Genomic DNA, 20,581 nt, shown 5'->3' on the forward strand with positions numbered 1-20,581 from the left:
GTCCAGTGGCTGATGGGAGGCTTTAGGAGTTGAGCTTGGCATCATTTGTCACTGTAGCAGCATACCTTCTCATATGTGTGAAAAGATAATCTAGATGACACGGGTTGAATGCTGTCTTGATATTACTGGATAAATGGGTTGGGGGAGGGTCTATGTGATGAGACAAAACATTCACTGCTAGTGTATCAGGGCCACAACCTGTGATGAAAGAGCTATGTCCCTGGCCAAACAGGATCAGCTAGAAATGTTAGTGATGGGGGGGTGGAATTAGTGGCTGCTAATGAAGATCTGGTGCTTGAAAAGTGAGTGAAGGTTGAGAACTGGATTTGGGGGAGATCAAGCTGAACTCAATGCTACAGTGTCTCATTGTGTGAATAATGACTACTGAAGACTGAAAACTTGACATTAAGGGTAATGCTGAATTTATACTTCAGTGCCCGAGATAAAAAATAAGTTTAGGAAATACTGCGAATATTAGAATAGAATTCTCCTACTGATTAAGTGAGACCAGTTAGCACCAACCAGCACTTTTCGAAAAGGAAAACGACTGTGCTCTCTTCTCGGAGGGAAAATGTAATGGGGTGGGGGGGGGGGGTTGCTTAAGGTGGAATGAAGAAGCTGTGTGTGGGTTCTGAGGAGAAGGGAAACAGACAGTGTGGTGAAAGCTGCACACAGACAAGTGTAGGCAAGGGAAACAGGCTAACAGTTTACCTTGACCTTGGCTCAGAAATTTTATTTGTAAATGTGTAGACGGCACAGTGCACAAGGACAAACAGAGATGTGGTCAGGGAATCGCAAGGGTTCAAAATCGGGAAGACACTGTAGCGACGCACAGTAGTCAGAAATAAACAAGCCAGGTCCAAGCTGGGTAAGCAAAGGAAGTAACGCACACAGGAGTGATCACCGAATGAGGACTAGGTTATCTAGGTCAACTATCCAAAGTGTCATCTGGAACACGGAAGCTAGAGCTGTGAGAGGCTCAGAGTCCAGAGCACTGTTAAAGCCCTTAAATTATCCTGGTTCACCTGAGACAGACGAGATAGCACACAGGTGAATCAAGCTTTCTATGACTGTCTGAGTGCATATGCATGGCAACTGGCACTGAAAATGGAGGAGAATGGCTGACTGCCATGTCAATGCTAACTCACTCTGCACTGCTCTAGCAGGGTTGAGCATGACAGGAACACCATGAAACAGCTAGGATCCTGTTTGGGGTCTGAAAGAAAGGCCGCTTACAATGTAACAACTAAGGTGTTGTGCCAGCAGTGTTCTGATTATGGTGATACAGTATGTGGGCTGGTGTTGTCACAACATTTCATTTATGATAAAAGCACAGGCTGTAAAGAGCACACTGTATTAAAAATAAGTTTAATAGACTGAAATAGAGGTCATTAGACATTTTCAGTCTGAATGAGATCAAGAGACTAAGCACATCTTTTAACAATAAATCATCATTGATAATACTAAGTACAGTAATATGCACAAAAGGGAGTTTACTTGGTTAAAAAGTACATGGTAAAAAGTAGAATTTAAATCAATGCAAATAATCAAATCGGGCAGTGCACCAACCTGACCTCGTGTGTACTGCATGCACTTGTGGGTGATGCATAGAATAAAAGCAACCAGGATGACCCTTATATTAAAGAAAGGTTTAACAGATTTAAATATATTCTGAATCAATACAAAAAATGAGTATCATCCTATGGTACTGAATGCAGGGATGAGCTGCTTTAGCTTGGTTTATGCAAGTGCAAGTATTGTCTCAATGTTAAAATGAGGACAGAAAAACTTTAAATAAACCATTACATTTTTGTGTGTTTGCAAGACTTTAATATCAACCCCCCCCTCCATTGATATACTGTATGCACACCCCTAAGCTGGAAATATGAGTATTTTACTCTGTTGATAAAAGCCAGAAAAACTGTTACAGGCGATTGATAAAATCATTTTGACCAGATTAAAAAAAACTTGAATTTCTAGTTGCACATTATGCCCCTTTAACAAAGATTAAAGTCCAGTCCTTCCCTGCCACCTGTTGTTTTAATGCAGTGGAATTTGCTTCAGGTTTAGATGGTCTTCAGTCCCAGCTTCCACCTACACTCCTTGTGCACACATGTGACTGGAATATGTGCTTGCGATGTGCCAGCGGGGAAGGAGGACACAATCTGTTACTTAAGCAATAAGGCACGAGAGGCCGTGCTATATCGTGAATATAGTTGCAGTTAAAAAACGTTGTTAGGCCCAAAGCGAAGCGGAGGGCCGGCCACCCTTTTAACTGTGTCTATATTCACGATATAGCACGGCCTCGAGTGCCTTATTGCTTTTATAAAATGGTCCCCAAATATGCAATTGCTGTATAGAATGAATTTTAATTAAAGAAATGATTTAACATGAAAATTAAGCTGTTTATGTTCCTCGGTTTGAGAATATAGTCCCTCGTTGCTAAGCAAAGCAGAAACACAGCCATAAGTATCATTAACTAGCAAAGAGAGTACATTAGCTAGCCAATATGATAAAGGGACAAATGACTTGTTTTTTGTTTATTTCTTTAGTACATTTATTTGAACATTTCCATTGATCATACAAGCATTGAAAAAATGTCCAATCCCTAGTTCGTCAGGTATTTTCTATTTTGCTGCGGGAGTGCTTCCACTGGTGCTGGTCTCGGTGCCTGCCAGGATATCACTCCAGCGCTTTGTCATTAAAATTGTGTTTACAATAACGCCGTAGTGAACTCTTGCTATAACTATAATAGACATAATCTCCCTTGCTTTTAACCGAGCGTTTGATCATTTCTAAGAATGAAAATGATTTAAACTACGCGACACCAGAGTTCAATGAGAGCACAAAAATAACAAGGATCCTCAACAGCGCAACAAAGACAGCAGAAGAAGATATATGTATCAAGTACTGTACCTGAGAATCCAAGCCCAAGCTTTTTTATCTACGCTAAGAAGTAATCTTTAAAAGCCTATGCGATTGATTTGATTGACCGTACTTTATCGATTAGCACATTGATATTTCTTTATCACATAGTAAAAAGTTAAAATTCCTATATAGTACGACTTTGAAAGCGTGTCAGCCAATCAAATTTCAGGACCGGAACTATCCGTTTTATAACTTTGAATACTTCACCACAGGTGAATTCTTCACCACAGGCCACTGAGAAGGATATTGGAAGCTGAAAATCTTAATGGATGTCTTAAATATCAAGAGCTGGATTTAGATGTACAGTGTATCTAATTTGCATTTTCCCATCCTTGCATAGTAAGCTGGAATCTAACCTGGCAGACAGAGCACAATGTGCAACCAGTGAGAGTAGGATGCCAGTCCATCGCAGGACACATCTATGCATTCACAAACATGCATAATTGAATATGCATGTGTCTTGCTATCCTGTCTGTAGTACAGGAAGCAAATTATATTACCAAGTAGCAGATATCAAATAGGAAAGCAAAATGGAAAAGTCATTATTTGCTGTGAAAAACTTAATGTGTTTATGAAAAGTCAAACAAGGTGGAAGCTGGTTAGCGATGTCACTTAGAGACCATTGGTGACTTTGAAAGAATTACAGCTCAGTGGACAGTGAACTATGGACAATATCAGTTGTTCCAAAAAGGGGACTTGTATGGAACTGAAATAAAACATCTCAGATGTTGTACGCTGTTACAACAAAAACACTGCACATGTGGCAGAATATTTTGTGGTCAGACCAAGCGTTATTGAATTTCACCAGTTAATTGTGTTGCTTGTTAAGGAAATGTTGTGCACCAGTATTTTGATTTACGTTTGCCACAGCAAAGGCATTGCATACCTATTTAATACTTATCTATTAACTTCTTTTTGTTTCTTGCTTTGAATGTGTGGAGTAGGTTGTGTATATAAAAATATTTATTGGTACTTCAAAGTGTCAAGGGTGCAAGCTTTGAAGCAACAACCCATTCAAGGATTTGAATACTTTTGCAAGGCACCATACTGTATATAATATGTAAAATCTATGCTAGTTCTCATATGCTATAGAAAATGCCAAACAAGAAGGTAAATAGGATACATTCATTTACTGGAAGGTATCAGTTATTAATCCATGAGCTTTGCCTCCATGTGTCAGATGTATTTAATTTTACTCTGCTGAGGGTGATCTAGTGCGAATCTCACTGTGCCAAGAGATACTTTTCCTGTTCACTTTATTTCCTTGGGCAAATATCAAGGACTAAAAGTCTGGAAATAGAGACAGAGCAAAAATAGACAAAGAAAATGAGGGGGAGCAGGCAGAAAGAAATGTTGAGATCCAAAGTCATACCAGGCTTCTTTCAGTCCATGCAGGAGGTGATGGTTATGTTTAAGAGAGGGGGGCATCTGTTTCTGATTAGAATCTCATGTCCTCAGAATCCTGCCCTGAGCAGAGCCAGAGCCAGGCAAGACTGTATTCCTTTAGTATTAGATTCCAAAGCAGCAAATTAAGCGCTCTCTCTCTCTCCTGTAGTGTATTGTGCTTTCCACTGACTGAAGGACATTACAGGAGACAGTTAGTGCCAGGAAAAATAAAACTGCAAGCTGTTTTGGAAAGTAGGAAAATCAGAGCTACTCGAAGAACAAAGAGTGGTAGTCAGGCCATCTGTGTATAGCAATGTGCACTGGGACCACTGAATTCTGAAAAGCAACCTCTTGAAGTTGTGAGATGAGAATGGTTGTGTGGCCTTGATAAGCACAGAGTTTAAGTTCATTTTGTGCTATTTAAAGGGTCTACTGTAAGGTTGGAGTGCTGCACAAGGAAACTCCTTAGAAAAACGTTTTCAAGGTTGGACACAGTTAGAGGACTGCCAATTTGCAGCTTGAAAAGATTACAACAATTTCCTTTCACATTGTTCAGGATAAGCTGAGAAGGTTTATCAATTCCTTTTTTTTTGCTCTCTTTTCTATCCTTGGTACAGTACTAAAACTGCAAATATACACTTATACTTTTAATGCTATTTATTCATTTTATTATTTAAGGCTCATATGCAGTGCTGCTGAGATAAAAAATATTATGCTATAAATCCACTTACAAATAAATATCATTTATTAATAAAAAGAAGTTCCTCAGAGCTAAGTCTTCTTCTGGAGAGCATGGATGCCTTAAAATATTGTTGCAAATTTGGGGAAAATCAGGAATTGGTTTAGTCAATAAGTGAAATAATTATTCATAACCCCCAACTTGTAAGTATTTTTTCCAGAATATACCCGAATGGTTGTTATAATTAGAGGCACATGAGTTCTTTATTCTCTGGCACAACTTTGGTGAAAGGAATAATAATCTAGGCACACTTGGTTAAACAAATGTTTATTACAATGATAAGACACAAACTACACATAACAAAACATACAACACACAATTTACTCTATGTATAGTATTTACAAAAAAGCCTTACATTCTAATCACCCAGAAAAACCAACAGACTTCTACTATGTATAAAACTCTTAAATAATGCCTACAGAGACCAAAAAAGAGAGAAGCTGCCTTCTAAATAAATGTAATACAACCTGCAGTTAAATCCGTCTCTCTGCACTCCAGATGTCCCATAAATAAATGGGAGCCTATCTCCCTATTCTATAAATGCACCCTAAGCAGTAAAGACATTTCTAACTGGGGTATCTTTTACCCAGGAAACACACGTTCCTTAAGAACACAGAAAAAGCAAGCTTTCTCTAACCAGGTTTAAATACTTAGCTCCAGTCAGGTTTTGTTTGGATGATTATTAGTAGGGGCTCTTACCTGGGGCAAGCTTCAAGATTCAACTCCTCTCTCCTCTCTTGTCTCTTTCTTCCTTCCGTTTAATGTGATCTTATATTGTCAAGTGGTGTCTTCTAATGTTTTTAAGTTAACCTATTTTCTGTATTGCTCATTGACAATCATTAACCCACACCCTACTGTAGTTATATCAAGGTAAACTTTACAATGGTTTCTGATCAAGGGACCCCATTATCTCATTCAACATCCTTTCTGCTTTGAAGCTAGAAGTGTACTCTGCCAAGTGTCTTAGGTATACATCCCAGTACCTAAAACAGTAACAATATGAATAGTGTAGTGCTATCTTCAGGCAGTGATGCAGACAAGCAGTTGGGCTTGTGATGTCAGCCCCAGTAGAGCATGCTGAGATAGATGCAAACATGGGATAATTGGGAACTATGAGGGACATTGTTAACTCCTGTGACTTGGGGGGAAAGGACAGGGGTTGGTGTACAGTACATGGTATGTGAGTGTACGTTTTTGGCTGTCCTGTGTATCCACACCAGGGTTCCAGGACAAGTTCAAATCTATCCCAAAATATCTGGATTCAGAATAAATGGGATAATGTTTAATGCTCTATTAAATTTCTTATGATTTCAACAGTAGAAACTAATCCTTTAAATCAGGGCAGAATCATCTTGGGAGCTGAAATGAGGACTGATTGTGGGGGTTACCTAAATGTAGGATCTAACTGTTGGGGATGTCTGCTGTTATAGATTGTTTCCCCACTCTCAAGATTCTCTGAAACTACACCTTTATTAGCATGGGGTGGTCTGTTTCAAAAAGGGGGTGTGTAGTACATAACAGGAAACTCCATCATTTAAGTATATTTGACTGTTCTTCCAGGTTGCATTGAAATTTAATGTAATTTTAGATACTGCAATTCAAATTAAAATTTACTATGTAAAAAGTGGACTCCTACTGCTTTAACCTGACTACCTGACTAATAATTTTTTCCATTATGATTTGTGTCTTTGGATCATTCTGTAAGACAGAAATGGTTGTTTCATGACAAAATATATGATTTGTACTGTATTTAAATATTTAACTTTATACTAAAGCTTCATCTTGTGTAGGAAAACTATTTTAAAAGCAGCTATGGCACCTTCAGACCAATACATGTAGCTTTATTTTTAGGCTGCTATTGTATAGTTCAGGAGTTAGTGTTTGATGGGTGTATGAAAATAGATCAGCACATTTTTGTAATGAGATCATGGAGGAATGATAAAATAGCAGTAGCTAGGAGCCAAACACAGAAAAAAGGAAAATGAAAGACTTCTGGAATCAATTCAGGTATACCGTCTGATTAGACAGCAGGGGAACAAGCTCTTTCACCTTTACTACTACTGTACAACACAGCCCTGGGACATACGAGTGTGTGGTTATAACACCAAGCCCTTGTGGCTCATGTTACCCATGATGAAAGTCATTTCAGCTGACAGCAAGTTGCCCCGTAAACAGCGGGAGTCTTAAGCACTCCACTGATGAGCACTGAGAACAAACTGACCTTTTACTCAACAGCAGAATAGTGAAATTTCAGGGCAACATTCAGATACTGATGTTCTACTGTATAAATTAAAGAGCCTGCTTGTTTTTTTCTAAATGATTGTTTATTCACAAAAACAGATGTTCATAGAAGACACTGGACAATTCAGAATACTATTTACACAAAGCATACTACAAAACAGCAGTTTTCAACAAAAGGTTTTGAAAGAATTGAAACAAAAAAATCTAGAAATTATCCCCATCACATCTTCAACACACATTAGTGAAATTTGCACAATGGTTTTCCAAGGAAGCTTGAGAAATTGGACTGCATGTTAATTTATTTTCCTATGGACCATCTGTTCATTAGCAGTAGACAATAGCAAGGAAAGAGGAGCGAACAGGAAACGAAGCCAAGCACCTGCCATTCATTTTGTGTTTTGCATGCAATTTAGAGAGGAGGCCAGACATCTCTGTTTCTGTCTTCTTCATCCTCTTTGGAATTTCTAATTGTTGTTAGTCTGTACTGTAAACTTCAGGGCAAATGTGGAAGTTCTGTTTCATCTTTATCCCGAGTGACTTATATTTGGACACATTTATACCGCTGAGTATTTTTTTAAATGCACCTTTTTCAGGGGTCGAACAGCAGTAGCACACCCAGGATCTTCCAATTACAGGTCAAGAGCCCTTCATATCCCTAAACTGCTGTTTAGGTGCTAAACACCACAGTCATGTAGTTTCTTTTTGTGTCATAAATCATAGCGCAGGTAGGACAAGCACACATGCAATACAAAAATTAAAATCCTGAATGTAGCAATGTGTCTAAGAATGGGAATGTACAGTAATTGAGGACGAGTTAGGGAACCCTGTACACACTACTGCAAAGCAGAAACCTAGTTCCCACACATGTGGAGTGATTTCTACATAGATATTCCAGATTATAAAAAAATGACAAATTCCAGTGAGACACCCACTGCATAAATTTCAATCTACACCCCTTATGTACTGTAAAAGCATTTCTGATTCCAATCTGACCAAATCATTCTGCTTTACAAATTGTTTTTCTTGAGACTCCGTCCTGCAGAAACACTATTGTAATAACCACGACTGCCCTCTCAAAAAGAAGAGGCAGGGCTGCCTATAATTTGACATGCCACTAAAGCCCTGAAAACAAATCTCTCTAAACTGTTAGAACACAAGGTCCCTTAAACTCCTCTTCTGACCTTAATTGTAGCCGACTGAATGGTTGTTTGAGCTCCTAACAGGTTTGCGGTCTAATGGCAAGCATTAAATGAAAATTAGTGAGCTGAATATAACATTGAAAACTCTTACTGATCAGACAGTAAACATCAATAGAATACATTACAGAGAGCTGCTGGACAGCACTGAGATCAAAGGGCCCAAGGTTTTTCAAGTCATTTTCTGCCTGTAAGTAACAACATTAGCTGCATCGTTATCCAGCATAAACCCTGCAATTCTCAGGCAAAATCAATAATGGTCTGTCTACTGAGCCTGCAGTTTATTAAATATTTGCAGACCAAGACAATTTGTATTCTGAAGAAGTGCAGCTTAGGATGCTGTTTTCCTGTACCACATTATTAAATAATATTTCTCTAATACTCTCTTATTTTTAGACACTAGGAATCTAGAGTGGTCCTGGTAGAAAATCTTAATTAACTGCTTGAGCAGTCATAGCCCGAATCTCTGATTACTTTTACTTAAATCCTACAGTGGAAAGATAGTTTAAAAAGCATGTCATTTCAACGGATATGATTAGAATTCTGTCCGATGTTTACTGCAGAGCAAGGAGGGACCAAGAAAAACAGCCAGTGGTCATATATGTAATTGTAACAAGCAACTTCATAAATAATCCCTCAGCAAAAGCTGTTTCTCAGTCATTTTGTCAGAGTCAAGCAGTCAAAACTGGAAAGAAGACAAAACAGGGAACAGTCAAAACAGGTATATTAGGTCTTTCGGAACTTCGGAAAGCGAGTTCATTTAAAAGTTAACTGAAACAGAAAAAAAACCCTCTTTCATCTGCGTTAGAAAAAAAATGCAAAGGCTTCACAGATTCCAATTTTTCCCTCGGGCTGACTGGGATTTTCTAGCAGAGGCCAACAGAGAGAGTTGCCTCCTGCAGCTCAACTACCGGCCTTCTCAGGTCACGGCCTACTGGGCCCCACCAGGATCAGGTTTTCCTTCTGTCTCCCACAGCTCCAGCAATCACTGCTGACAAACAGAGAGAAACAGGTGGAAGGATGTGGAGCAGTTCAACTGCAGACAGAGAAGAAAGTAATATCTATCCAGCCGAGGCCCCCGAAGCAAACTGAGGATTTACAAGCTCATTGTCAAAGGCCGTCTTTGGTTTCAAACACTTACAGCCCATTTATACTCCAAGGAAATGGTGTAACTCCCCAACACACCTTGTGCTTCTTTAAAAGCTGTAAAACCAAATTCATCATGATACATCTGGTTTACTCCTTCTGTTTCAAATATAGACTTTTTCTTTTTAACCCTCCTACTTCTCAAACATAAGAAAAAGCCTGTTCTGCCTAATCAGCTCATCTGACTGCGATTTACACAATCCAAAATTCCAGTCCGGGATCTTCTTGTTCCTGTGGTTATCATAACTATTCACCCCTTTGGACTTTTTCACATTTTCTTGTGTTAAAATATGGAATCATAATATATTTAATTGGGATTTTTTGCCATTGATTGACACAAAAAACTACATAATGTCAAAGTGAAAACTAAATTCTACAGATCCTCCTAATTATAAATAGAAAATATAAAAATAACTGATTGCATAAGTATTCACAAATAGACTCTAGTCAGGTGCAACCAGTTGTCCTTTGAAGGGAGTCCTCCTGTATGCAATTAAGATGTTTCAGATGAGTTCAGGTTAAATACAACTACTGTATCTCTGGGGGGTTCCACAGTTGATTAGTACAACTCCCAAGAAAAACTGCATCAGGAAGCGTAGAGGCATTTTTTTACCCAGCCGACAAAAATATTAGCATAGCTGGGTCCCATCCTGGTGCCCATGGCGACTCCACTAACCTGCTGATAAAAAAGGTTATTGAATGAGAAAGCATTCAGTGTCAGGAATAATTCTGCAAGACATGCAAGAGTGTGGATGGGTGGATCAACCACTGTGCGTTTATCCAGCATGTGCTTGAGGGCTGTAAGACCATCATTGTGGGGAATGATGATGTATAAGGATGTGATGTCCATGATAAAAATGTAACATTCTGCGCCCTGAAACTGGAAATCGTTAAAAAGTTGGAGGGAATGGCTGGTGAGTTGAAAATTGCTGTTGACCAAAGATGTCTCTACCAAATATTGATTCAGGGGGGATGAATAGTTATGACATTGATTATTTTCTATTCTTTATTACTAATTTATTTAGGTGGATCTGTAAAACTTGGTTTCCACTTTGACTTTATACATTGTTTTATTTTGGTGATCAGTGGCATAAAATCCCAAATAAACACATTATGATTCCATATTGTAACACAAGAAAATATGAAAAAGTCGATAGCTACTGGCATATTGCCTCCATATCAACCCCTGTCTGATTTTCACTTAATACTTGGATTTACATTCACTGGCCATAATACTGGTAATTTCCATTCAAATGAATAGACTCTTTTAGTGGCAAACAGCGTGGTTGGTTTGGAAAGCAAGACACGTTTACTGGCCAGAGTATTCTCTAGAAGTCATTCCTCTGGAAAACGGGTAGAAGGCAATGGAATTCCTGCAGACCCACACCCTCAAGCTAACATGATCCTGTTAGAAAAATGGAATGAAGCAGGGAACTCAAATTATCTTGAAACCCTATGGAAAATAGTCATATTATACACTGTTGTACTCTACTCTATTCTACTCACCATAAATGTAATGAAGATGTAAATCTGGTACGAAAAGTTCCTAAAAAAAATTCTATAGCAAAGAAACATGCACTCATACTATCCTTTCAGCTCACAAGGACCAAGCACTAAATTCGGTGGGGCTCCTAAGATTTTGCCATACGAGTATTGTGAGGCCTTGTTTACAATGTAAAATGAAAATCAATCGGATGGAAAATTAGCAGAAGAAAACTTTCTTACACTTCTAAAAGTTTTAATAGTAGACTGGGGAATACATCCATCCATTTTCTGACTGCTTCATCCAATTCAGGATTGCAGGAAGTCCTAGTCTATCTTGGCAAAGTATTGGGCGAAAGGTGGTGTACACCCCGCACAGACACAGATACGCACACAGTAATTCACACCAGGGCCAATTTTTTCCCGAAGCCAGTTAACCAATGAGTTTTTCCTTGGACTGTGGGAAGACCCCAGTGCACCCAGAGGAATCCCACCCGAACATGGGAAGAACATACAGTACAAACTTCACTTGGATTGCACCTAGGTCCAGCATTGAAACCAGGGCCCCAGCGCTGTGAGGCAGTAATGCTAACCACTGAGCCACCCTGCTTCCCTAGGCTGGAGAATGTTCCAGATAAATATTTTTTTACACTAGTGCTCAATGTTATTTAGTACGGGTTTTCAAAATCTGCTGTCTTTGTTAAATTCATTATGATATTAACTACTTTGCCGACCTGATGTTACACTGAGTGTGTTTATTAGATAATTCTTTTTATTAGTGGGCAGGCCTTTATCCTGTAATAATTTATTTACTCCATTACATTATCATTCATGTTTCAGAGGTTCGTGTCCTACATGCAGTACATTAAAATTCCATTAATTACAGTCAGCATCAAGTGGAATGCCTGCAATGAAAGCAGACAGAAGTTCTGTGACATCAATACATTCGCATAAATGATACAAGTTGCATTATTTCATTCTCATGGACTGTTCTATTTTGATGCAGAAATAGTCTCTATTTCTGAGATATGTGATTGCCTGCTACCAGAAGAGAGAATTTAAAAATAAATTATTTAAACTTCATCATACAGTATATGAGATAAGGTATGGATTGCTCTCACTTTGCTGCTGATGGGATTAAGGCTAAAATTTAACAAATAAATTATTTTTTGAAACTACAGAAACAAAAAACACTCTCAGCCACATTAAATGTAATAAAAATGCAAACCTGATAGTAAAAGTCCAAACTTTAGTTTAATAAAATACTTCTGCAAAAAAGCAACATGCAGTCTGCTTTAGTGTAGAAAATCACCCAAACTGGAGGTCCAAGTACAGTGTTTTACAGAGGCAGTTTTAAAATTTGTTTTGACTTTTGCTCCATGCACAGCAGGCTTTCTCTGTGAACAGTAAATAATGGTTGCTTTCAAGCTTCATTTTGAAAGGCTAATGGCAGGGAAGTGGGATGTTTCTCCTGTTGACCTGCCATGAAGTATAACTACAGAGAGATGAAGAGCTTCAAAACTTTTCCTATACATAATATACCAAGCTGTTTATATGCACTGGAAAGAACAAAATGGGAAGAGTTCTGAAAATGTATAAAGATTTCTACCTCAGATTACTTGGATCTATAGTTCAGATTGCAAACAAACTATGCAATTGCTTGAAAATGGAAAAAAAGTGTTTCATTTAAAAGTTGTATTCTAAAAACAGCAGAGAACCAATGGGACCCATCTGGATTATCAAGACATTGGCTTCTTCACAAAATTATTAAGGACATCAACTGCTGTACATGGTAATGCAGGCACTGGGTACAGGGGTCTGGAAGTAAGGGAGATAGAAAAAAAGGCATAGAAAAGCTTTGGAGACTGTCAACTAAGACATTCATGCATAGATGCAAATATGTCTGTGGGTAACACTTTACTTTATGGAGAAAAATGAATGGTCATCTCAGCACAGGCTAACCCACTACTTAGAAGGACACAATAAAATAAAGGATTCTAAGAGCAAATAACGAAAATATAATGCAAAGAAACACCATAACCCATCTACTTTTTGAAAAAGTGAGAGTTAGGAAATCACATATGTTAGTTATTTCATTGTCATGATGGCCTGGTTATTTAGACAGGACACATTCTCTGACATGCTTTTAATTCTATTCAGCTGGACACAATTACCATTTGACAGCTTAGGCTGATGTTTGGAAGCCTCTGGAAAGCCTAGTGATCAATAGGACAGGTTTAAATTAGTCCTATAATGGCCATTTCTTTAGTTACTATTTTGAAATTTAAAGTAACTTCAGAAGAACATTTTCAAAGTCAATTCACTTTAACGTGTAACAAAAGCAGTCCTTTATCTTAATGATTTGTCTGTATTTCTGGCAGGGCTATGATGAAAAGGCAAATTGTGTTTTCCATACAAAAATGAAGGGTAAAATATCAAGCTTTTGCTGAGGTGAGTATGCAACAGTTCTTCTAAACAAACAGACAGTTAAAACGGAGCTCTCCTCACATTCTTCACTTGCAATTGTCCCGAGTCAGACAAAGATGATATGAAAAGAAATAAACACCCCTTAATAGAAATACCTTAGGTACACTGGAGAAGGGGAAGTGGATGATAATTACCTTCAACACAAAGCCTCCAGAGAATTTTTGAATGGAAAAAGGAGCTTGATGCTGGGTTCCCTATAAACCAAATAACTTGAGATGTTACTTTGAGGTGTCGGCAGTTATAAATGACATCTTGAAATTCTGTTAAGCATGAAGGCAGCACAGTAGTAGATATTAAAGACCATGTCTTTCATTAAACAAAAAATAATCTTATAAAAAATCAAACCTTAACAATCATTTTATATTAAATATATTTATAAAGTATTAATAGGACAATAACAATTGAACCTAGCTGGGAATTGTAGGGAGGACAGATTGAACAAAGCCAAGGAGGAATTTAACCAGAAAACTGGGGTTGACACTCTAACTCTTACTAAATGTCCTGCAATCTTTGATGAGTAAGTAAGAGCATTACTTCATTCTTATGTTATGTCTAAGTCCTCACATAATAACATTAGTAACCAGGACCTCTGTTTATCATTTCATTTAAAGTGTAGCACCTACTACAATACAGAACAGTCTCCGTACTGGGGAATTGCCTTGGAAATTGAAATCCAGAGGAAAGAACACCACCTACTGGTTCACTTGCAATACCAACCCTCTTTCAGGTCTCCCAGCTCAGTACAGATCAGGCCCAACATTATACAGCTTCTGAGATCAGACCACAAGGTAGTAATTGACATTAATGTGAGAATAACCAGTCTTTACTGTAGATTAAATGCCCTTCAACCCTAAACATACAGTAAATCCTGTTTTTATCATCCGTATTAGCATCCTAATCAGTTATAGTTAAGTGAGACATAAAGTTTGACCAATAAGATGCAATAGAGGACTATTGTTTTGCATTCATTCACGATGAAGCACAAATGAGGGACAGGAAATGAAAAAAATAACTTATGAGTTCCTGACTCTTGGGTAATTTTTTGTTCAGTTTTTGTTGACTGCATTTTTGGGACATGAGTTCAGGTGCCAGTATAAAGCTTCCTGTTTATAATACCCATAAAAGAAAATATATTCACACTTGCCATCTTAATGGAGCTTGTTAAATAAGCTCCAGAAGCCAGTAAGTGGGTGTTTGTTTGGTTTAAGCTTGCAGGTTTTGGCTAGAAGTGAAGCACAAGGTTTAAATACAACTGTTAGAGCAGTATGTGCTAAAACCCACATAAATAACCCAATTGCTTCAGCCTGTCATAATTTTTAGTTGCACACAGGGAATAACACACAACAAAAAAGGGAAAAAATGAATATATTCTCCTTTGTTAGAAACTTTTCGAAGGTTGTTTTGAATTTATAAGACTGGTTATTCAACAGCGTTAACAACGAAAAGCATTAACAGGCACATGTCAGATAAGTGGAAGGAAAGGTCTTTAAAAAAAACTAGGACTGGCAGAAAATATGGAATAAGCTGGGGGAAAAATAGCTCACCATTTCCAATAAATAATAATTTAATATTTTACTTTGGAGAAAGGATCTTTGTAACATCAATTTCTGCAATAATATGGGATTATGTAAAATGTTCTTTAAACATTTAAATTTTAATTTCAAGATAATATAACTTTAAAGCTGGATTTGAAAGTGACTAGCGCCTAACCAAACCAGAAAAAATGGGTTCTCTAGAGATTCCTCTTAATAGAAAGCTTAGAAAGATAAAATCATGTTTCAGATAGTTGTTTTTTAAAGTGTGGTCTGCTTTCAATTGGCAAAGCACTTTTGTTACATTTATGTTTATGATTTTTCCCCACATGTTAAAACAGTAGAAATTTAATATGAAACACCAAACATTTAAACCTAAAACACAGCTCGCTTAACCTTAATTTAGTTAAAATTGAGAGAATTTGTTTTGAAGCAATCTGTCCCTCAAAGCTTCGAGGAACAGTAAGGGTTTGTAAAAAGTTCTGTGTCAGGAACTGTACATTATTTCGAGCACTGTGCACATTGTAAATTAAAAGCAAATAGATATGTTAAAGTGATTCTTAATGGTGCCCAAAAAGTCAAATAGAAACAACTTAATATTACAATTTACACTAATGTTAGAAGTTCAGTCAAACTGTAATTAATGAGATGCAGCTCCTAAGTGCATCAAAAGTTTATTTGGAGAAGCCTGCCTAGCTGAGGGAATAGCAATGACCTGACCTCAATGTAGCAGAAAGTTAATGAAGACGTTTGCGCTTCCTGTTTAATTTAGTTACTCATTGGTTTTGTTCCACATGCTTAGCACTGTGTACTTGTATTGTTGTGTTCCATTCTCTTCTACCAGAGAGGAGAGCGCTGGAAAAAGAAGGTGTAAGATCTACCAGTCTAGCTGTTGCCATTGTGTCCTGGTTGTATGAATATAAACCAGAATATAAATGTTTCCAGTATATTAAAACTCATTTGATGTTATATGTGAATCTCCTTTTCTTCATTAACTCCCACACTTCCATTAAGGCCTTCCCTTCAGTTCACAAGGAATGAGCCGGGGAATTGCAGCAGGAGCAGAGATGTCATGGAGGAAGGGGTGAGAGATAAGATGCACACAGGGTGTTCTAGAGGCGAGATATCTTTATGTACAGTAGGAGCGCGGAGGTGGGCGACCATTAGAGTTTGACCTCCTCCCAGACTTTTGTTTAAGATTCCATAGAAGTCTACTCTGGTAAAACTGGAGTACGTTTAGCAAAGCATAGTAAACATATGGTGTACAAAACTGTGATGGCATTTTTCCATTACAGAGAATTTAGAACACTGAATATATATTTATGCTGCAAATGAGAAGTGTTTGACTTTTTTCTTTAAAATGCTATTAGAGAACGAAGGCTGCCTGTGTCCTGTCCCACCCCTAAATGCAGCACAGGAAACGAAAGCAAGGGTAAGAAGTCATAGGTGGGCCCCGGGGTCACACGTGAATTTCCCTTTTTTGGTATTAGTTTAGTAATTTACCACAGTCCTACTTTCTTTCTGCAGGTTGAAATAATTACATTTAATTGTGGTCCGTGTGAGTACAGGGCTCAGCCAGGCACCATGGGGGCTCTCTACCCAGCCCAGTGACAGCAGTTGCAGGAAAGTCCGTCTGACCTCCAAAAGACAGAGGAGCAGTGTTAACACTGGGAAATATTCCCAGGCACACTGTATGTGCATTGACAACTTTACATAAACTTTAAATCCCAGTTCTTGAGGTTCTTGCCAGCTCCTTCCATGTGGAAATCCCACTGTGGAGCAGAGCAGCAGCTCGGAGGACGAGCACAGAAAGAAGAGTAATTGCTTTCTTCTGCTATTTTTTTACTTTCAGGGAAGAGAAAGAAACATTCACTGTCAAGAATCTATTATGAAATTTAAGTTTGTTTTTATTGTGTAATTTAATGACATTTTTGTTCAAATGTCATTTAAAAGGCATCAGTGGAACTGCTGAAAACCTCTTTAATTTCTGAAGGGCCACAAGAGTAACAAGAGGAAAATGTTTAAAAGTGACACTTTGGCTTGTTTGTGTTGCCTGAACATCTGTGCTACAGTTTTAAATTTTTACTGCAAGGAATATGATTTCAACCTCTGACTAACTCAACCTCTGACTAACACCTCATTTGGAGAAGAAAACTTGATTGCTGCTGTTCATTTCTGCATGTTCATGGATCTAATTCTTAGTGTTATTAATCTCAGAGCTTACAGAATACTCCTGCTGGAAATATATTGTGACCCATTTTGGACAACTGTAAGGAAAATCAAAGACTATGGCAAAAGAAATGGTCCAAGGAAAACTTGCTGCTTGGCAGGACACTTTGCACAGCCATCATTAAGGCCTATAAAAAGGGCTGACTCTGAATATTTCTGTGTTATTAGAAGCATACAGATGCTGTCGTGCCATGGCAGATGAACGTGCTGACAGGTCATTCATTTACTAGGTGATTTTTTTTTATTTGAAGAAGAAATTTCTGGAAATAACGTCAGGTGTGCAGCTGCTGCAGGCAGTCTGGATCTAGAGGAGGTAAATCCAAACAAATGCCCAGAGCTAATGTCTCCTGTTTCCCACGGAAATCAAAACAAATCAGATCAGAAGTGAGCGCACTGCTGAAAGCCATATTTACACTCATGTTTAAACTAGAGCCTGAGTGTTGATGGGATGCCCTCATTTAGTTCTACTTTCTTTAGTAATTATTGAAACAAAAACAACAAAACGGTATGATCACTTTCGCCTCTTCCAGAAGTCAGAAATTGCTTACTCAAAATGTAGAGTAATTTCATCATACCAAACTAAAACCTGCATCCAAATCGTGCTTTCACATAGAGCTTTGTTCATATACTGTACCTTACAACATGCAGTTTTATGTATAGTATAAAATTAGTGACAGCATTAGCCCCCAGCTGAAATCAACGGATATTGTATAGCCCACCATGTTCACTTATCTCTGTATAATTATCGCTATTTCATCTTTTCACTTCTTTCTCTCATTTGTTTAAAATTCACAGGGAATGTGCACTTTCAGGATACTACTCATGTGACATTGTATTTTACTGTACAGTTGATAGTTATCGCACAGTTTGAATCACTTTACTGTAGCTGTGGGTAATCTACTATGAGTCTGTTCTTTAAGGGCTGCCAGCCTAATAATAGCTTCGCTCCTTTGTAGCTGCTGGTCATTCATTAAGCTGTTTCCGAGCCGTTCTTACTGCACATAATTGCCTCTGTTATCTCCCCCCTTCCTCACGTACACACATTTTCTAGCTGAGCAGTATTTCTTTTTCTCCCTTCAAACTCTTCTTTGCTCAGCATGACTCAGAGTCTTTCCCTCTAGACAATAGTAAGGAAAGCTCACAGACAGGGATCACAAACTGTCTCCCCCCCTCCAGTGTCTTTATATCCCACAATGCTTGGCCTGATACTAATTCTAATAAGACTCTGGCAATGTGCGCAAACTTAAATGTGCTTCTGTAGACTAGACAACCTGCTGAGCTTCATCCTTCTGGAAAGATTGCCATGGTCCTTCAGTAACAGACTCCATTTACAGTACAAAGCAAAGAAAGAGCGTACATTATGATGAGGACTAATATGAAAAGAATGGCACACTGTACATCTCTGGATGGGCTAAAAGCACCACAGGTTGCTGCACTGTATAGACTTACTGTATGTCAGTTTCATTCTGTTGCAATGCCTTGTGTCTGCACAGTGTTGCAAACGTCTGTCTTCTGTCTATACAATGTATAGAGGAATTTTGTTTAGTATTACATTCAGGGTACTGTCTGCAAGCACAATTGAGAGAGAGCACCTTTTCATCTATCTCTGCATGTTATGGAAAGCTGCTTTTATTTAAGCCAAACCTAACAGTAAAGTGCTGACAAACTTGAAATTTCATTCCATATATGTTGAACATGCTAAGGTCTTCTCTCATGCTTTCAGGTCATGGTCAGTAGTGCATTCAGTGTCGGCTTCCTTCATCCCACACCTCAACCACTCAGTACTTTTCAGGAGCAAGGCAAGCTGTTAAACAGGAGTTACCTACTGTGCAACTGTGTAACTGCACTCCTATTTCTCACTTGGGCATTTTTACTGCTACTTCAGGAGAACTCTTACTAATAAATGAATATCAGTCAATAAAAGCTTAGAAAGAAAAACACAGGAAACCTTAAATGCAAAAACATGCAAGCCATTTATATTTAATTGAAATTATGTTTTTTGATTTTCACCTGTTTTTTTTATTTTAAGAATAACACATTTTAGAGCCTGTTTTAAAATGGAATAAATGGAATTTATTACCATGTTTCCGCAATTCCAATGATTTTATGACCTCCTAATGCACCCATTCAACACCAGTCCGGCTAGCTGACAGCTCTTTGAAAAGTGTGAATTTGATTGTCAGGCTCCTACAAAGACAGTCAGGTTTTAGCTGTCATTGTTTGCAATTGCAGACGCCTGTCATATTCTAAATGGACATGACTCACAGGCAAAGACTTCTTTGCAAGCAGTCACTGAAGACTTCCCGAAGGTCATAAATGTTTTGTGGGTGGCAAGCTTCATAAAGCAAGGAACCAGTTTAACAGCTGTTACAGAGTAAAGATGAAGTTGGACAAGATGTGCATTAAAATATACATCTGAATAATTCAACAAAAGTTGAAAATGGTTATCAGTTGTTTTGCATCTTAATTTCTTTGACCCAGCTTAGCTGTTTCTTCACACTTCAGGCTATGCATTTTATACAGCCATAGATCGTAACAAATCTGCATAGGTTTGCTTGAAACTGCCTTTGTTATGACTGACCGAAGTATCTGCATGTGCTAGTCACTCCTATGGATTATTGACTTATTACTGCCTGAAACAGCTTGTTGTGTTTTTTTTCAGTTTGTGTACTGACTTTGCTGTGTGTATGACAGAACCTAAATGGGGAACAATGATGGAGACAGGTTTCAGATCTTTCTGCACTTTTCAAACCACTAAGATACAACAGGATGAGCTCCTAGGATCAATTATCCACTAGCTACCAAATGTGATAATGTGATGTTTGTCACCATTCCTGTACTACCTCGGCACCTCGTTTCAATCCTAGCTGGAATGGGTCTCTGCAGATCACACAACGGAGCTAACTGTTGACTTTTAGAAATCATTTGCCACTGTTACTGTAAATCCTCCCCTGAAAGTATCCAGGATAGCTCCTTCCCAGGGACCAAGCAATGCATAGAGATAGCATGTCAGCAAGCTGCTACTGAGACCAAGCCAAAGTCTTATGTATTGCTCTGGTTGCTGGTAACAAAGAAATCAAGAAAAATGATCTAGCTAGAGGCATGAAAATGTAAATGTTATAGACCTGTCTGACAGATCTGGGGAACAGTGGGGTATAGTGATTGGGAACTTTAGGCCTTCACCTGGAAGGTTGTGGGTTCCAATCTTATGTGAG

The sequence above is a fragment of the Atractosteus spatula genome, chromosome 7 (assembly GCF_055471065.1).
Source record: "Atractosteus spatula isolate fAtrSpa1 chromosome 7, fAtrSpa1.hap1, whole genome shotgun sequence".
Lineage (NCBI taxonomy): Eukaryota > Metazoa > Chordata > Actinopteri > Semionotiformes > Lepisosteidae > Atractosteus > Atractosteus spatula.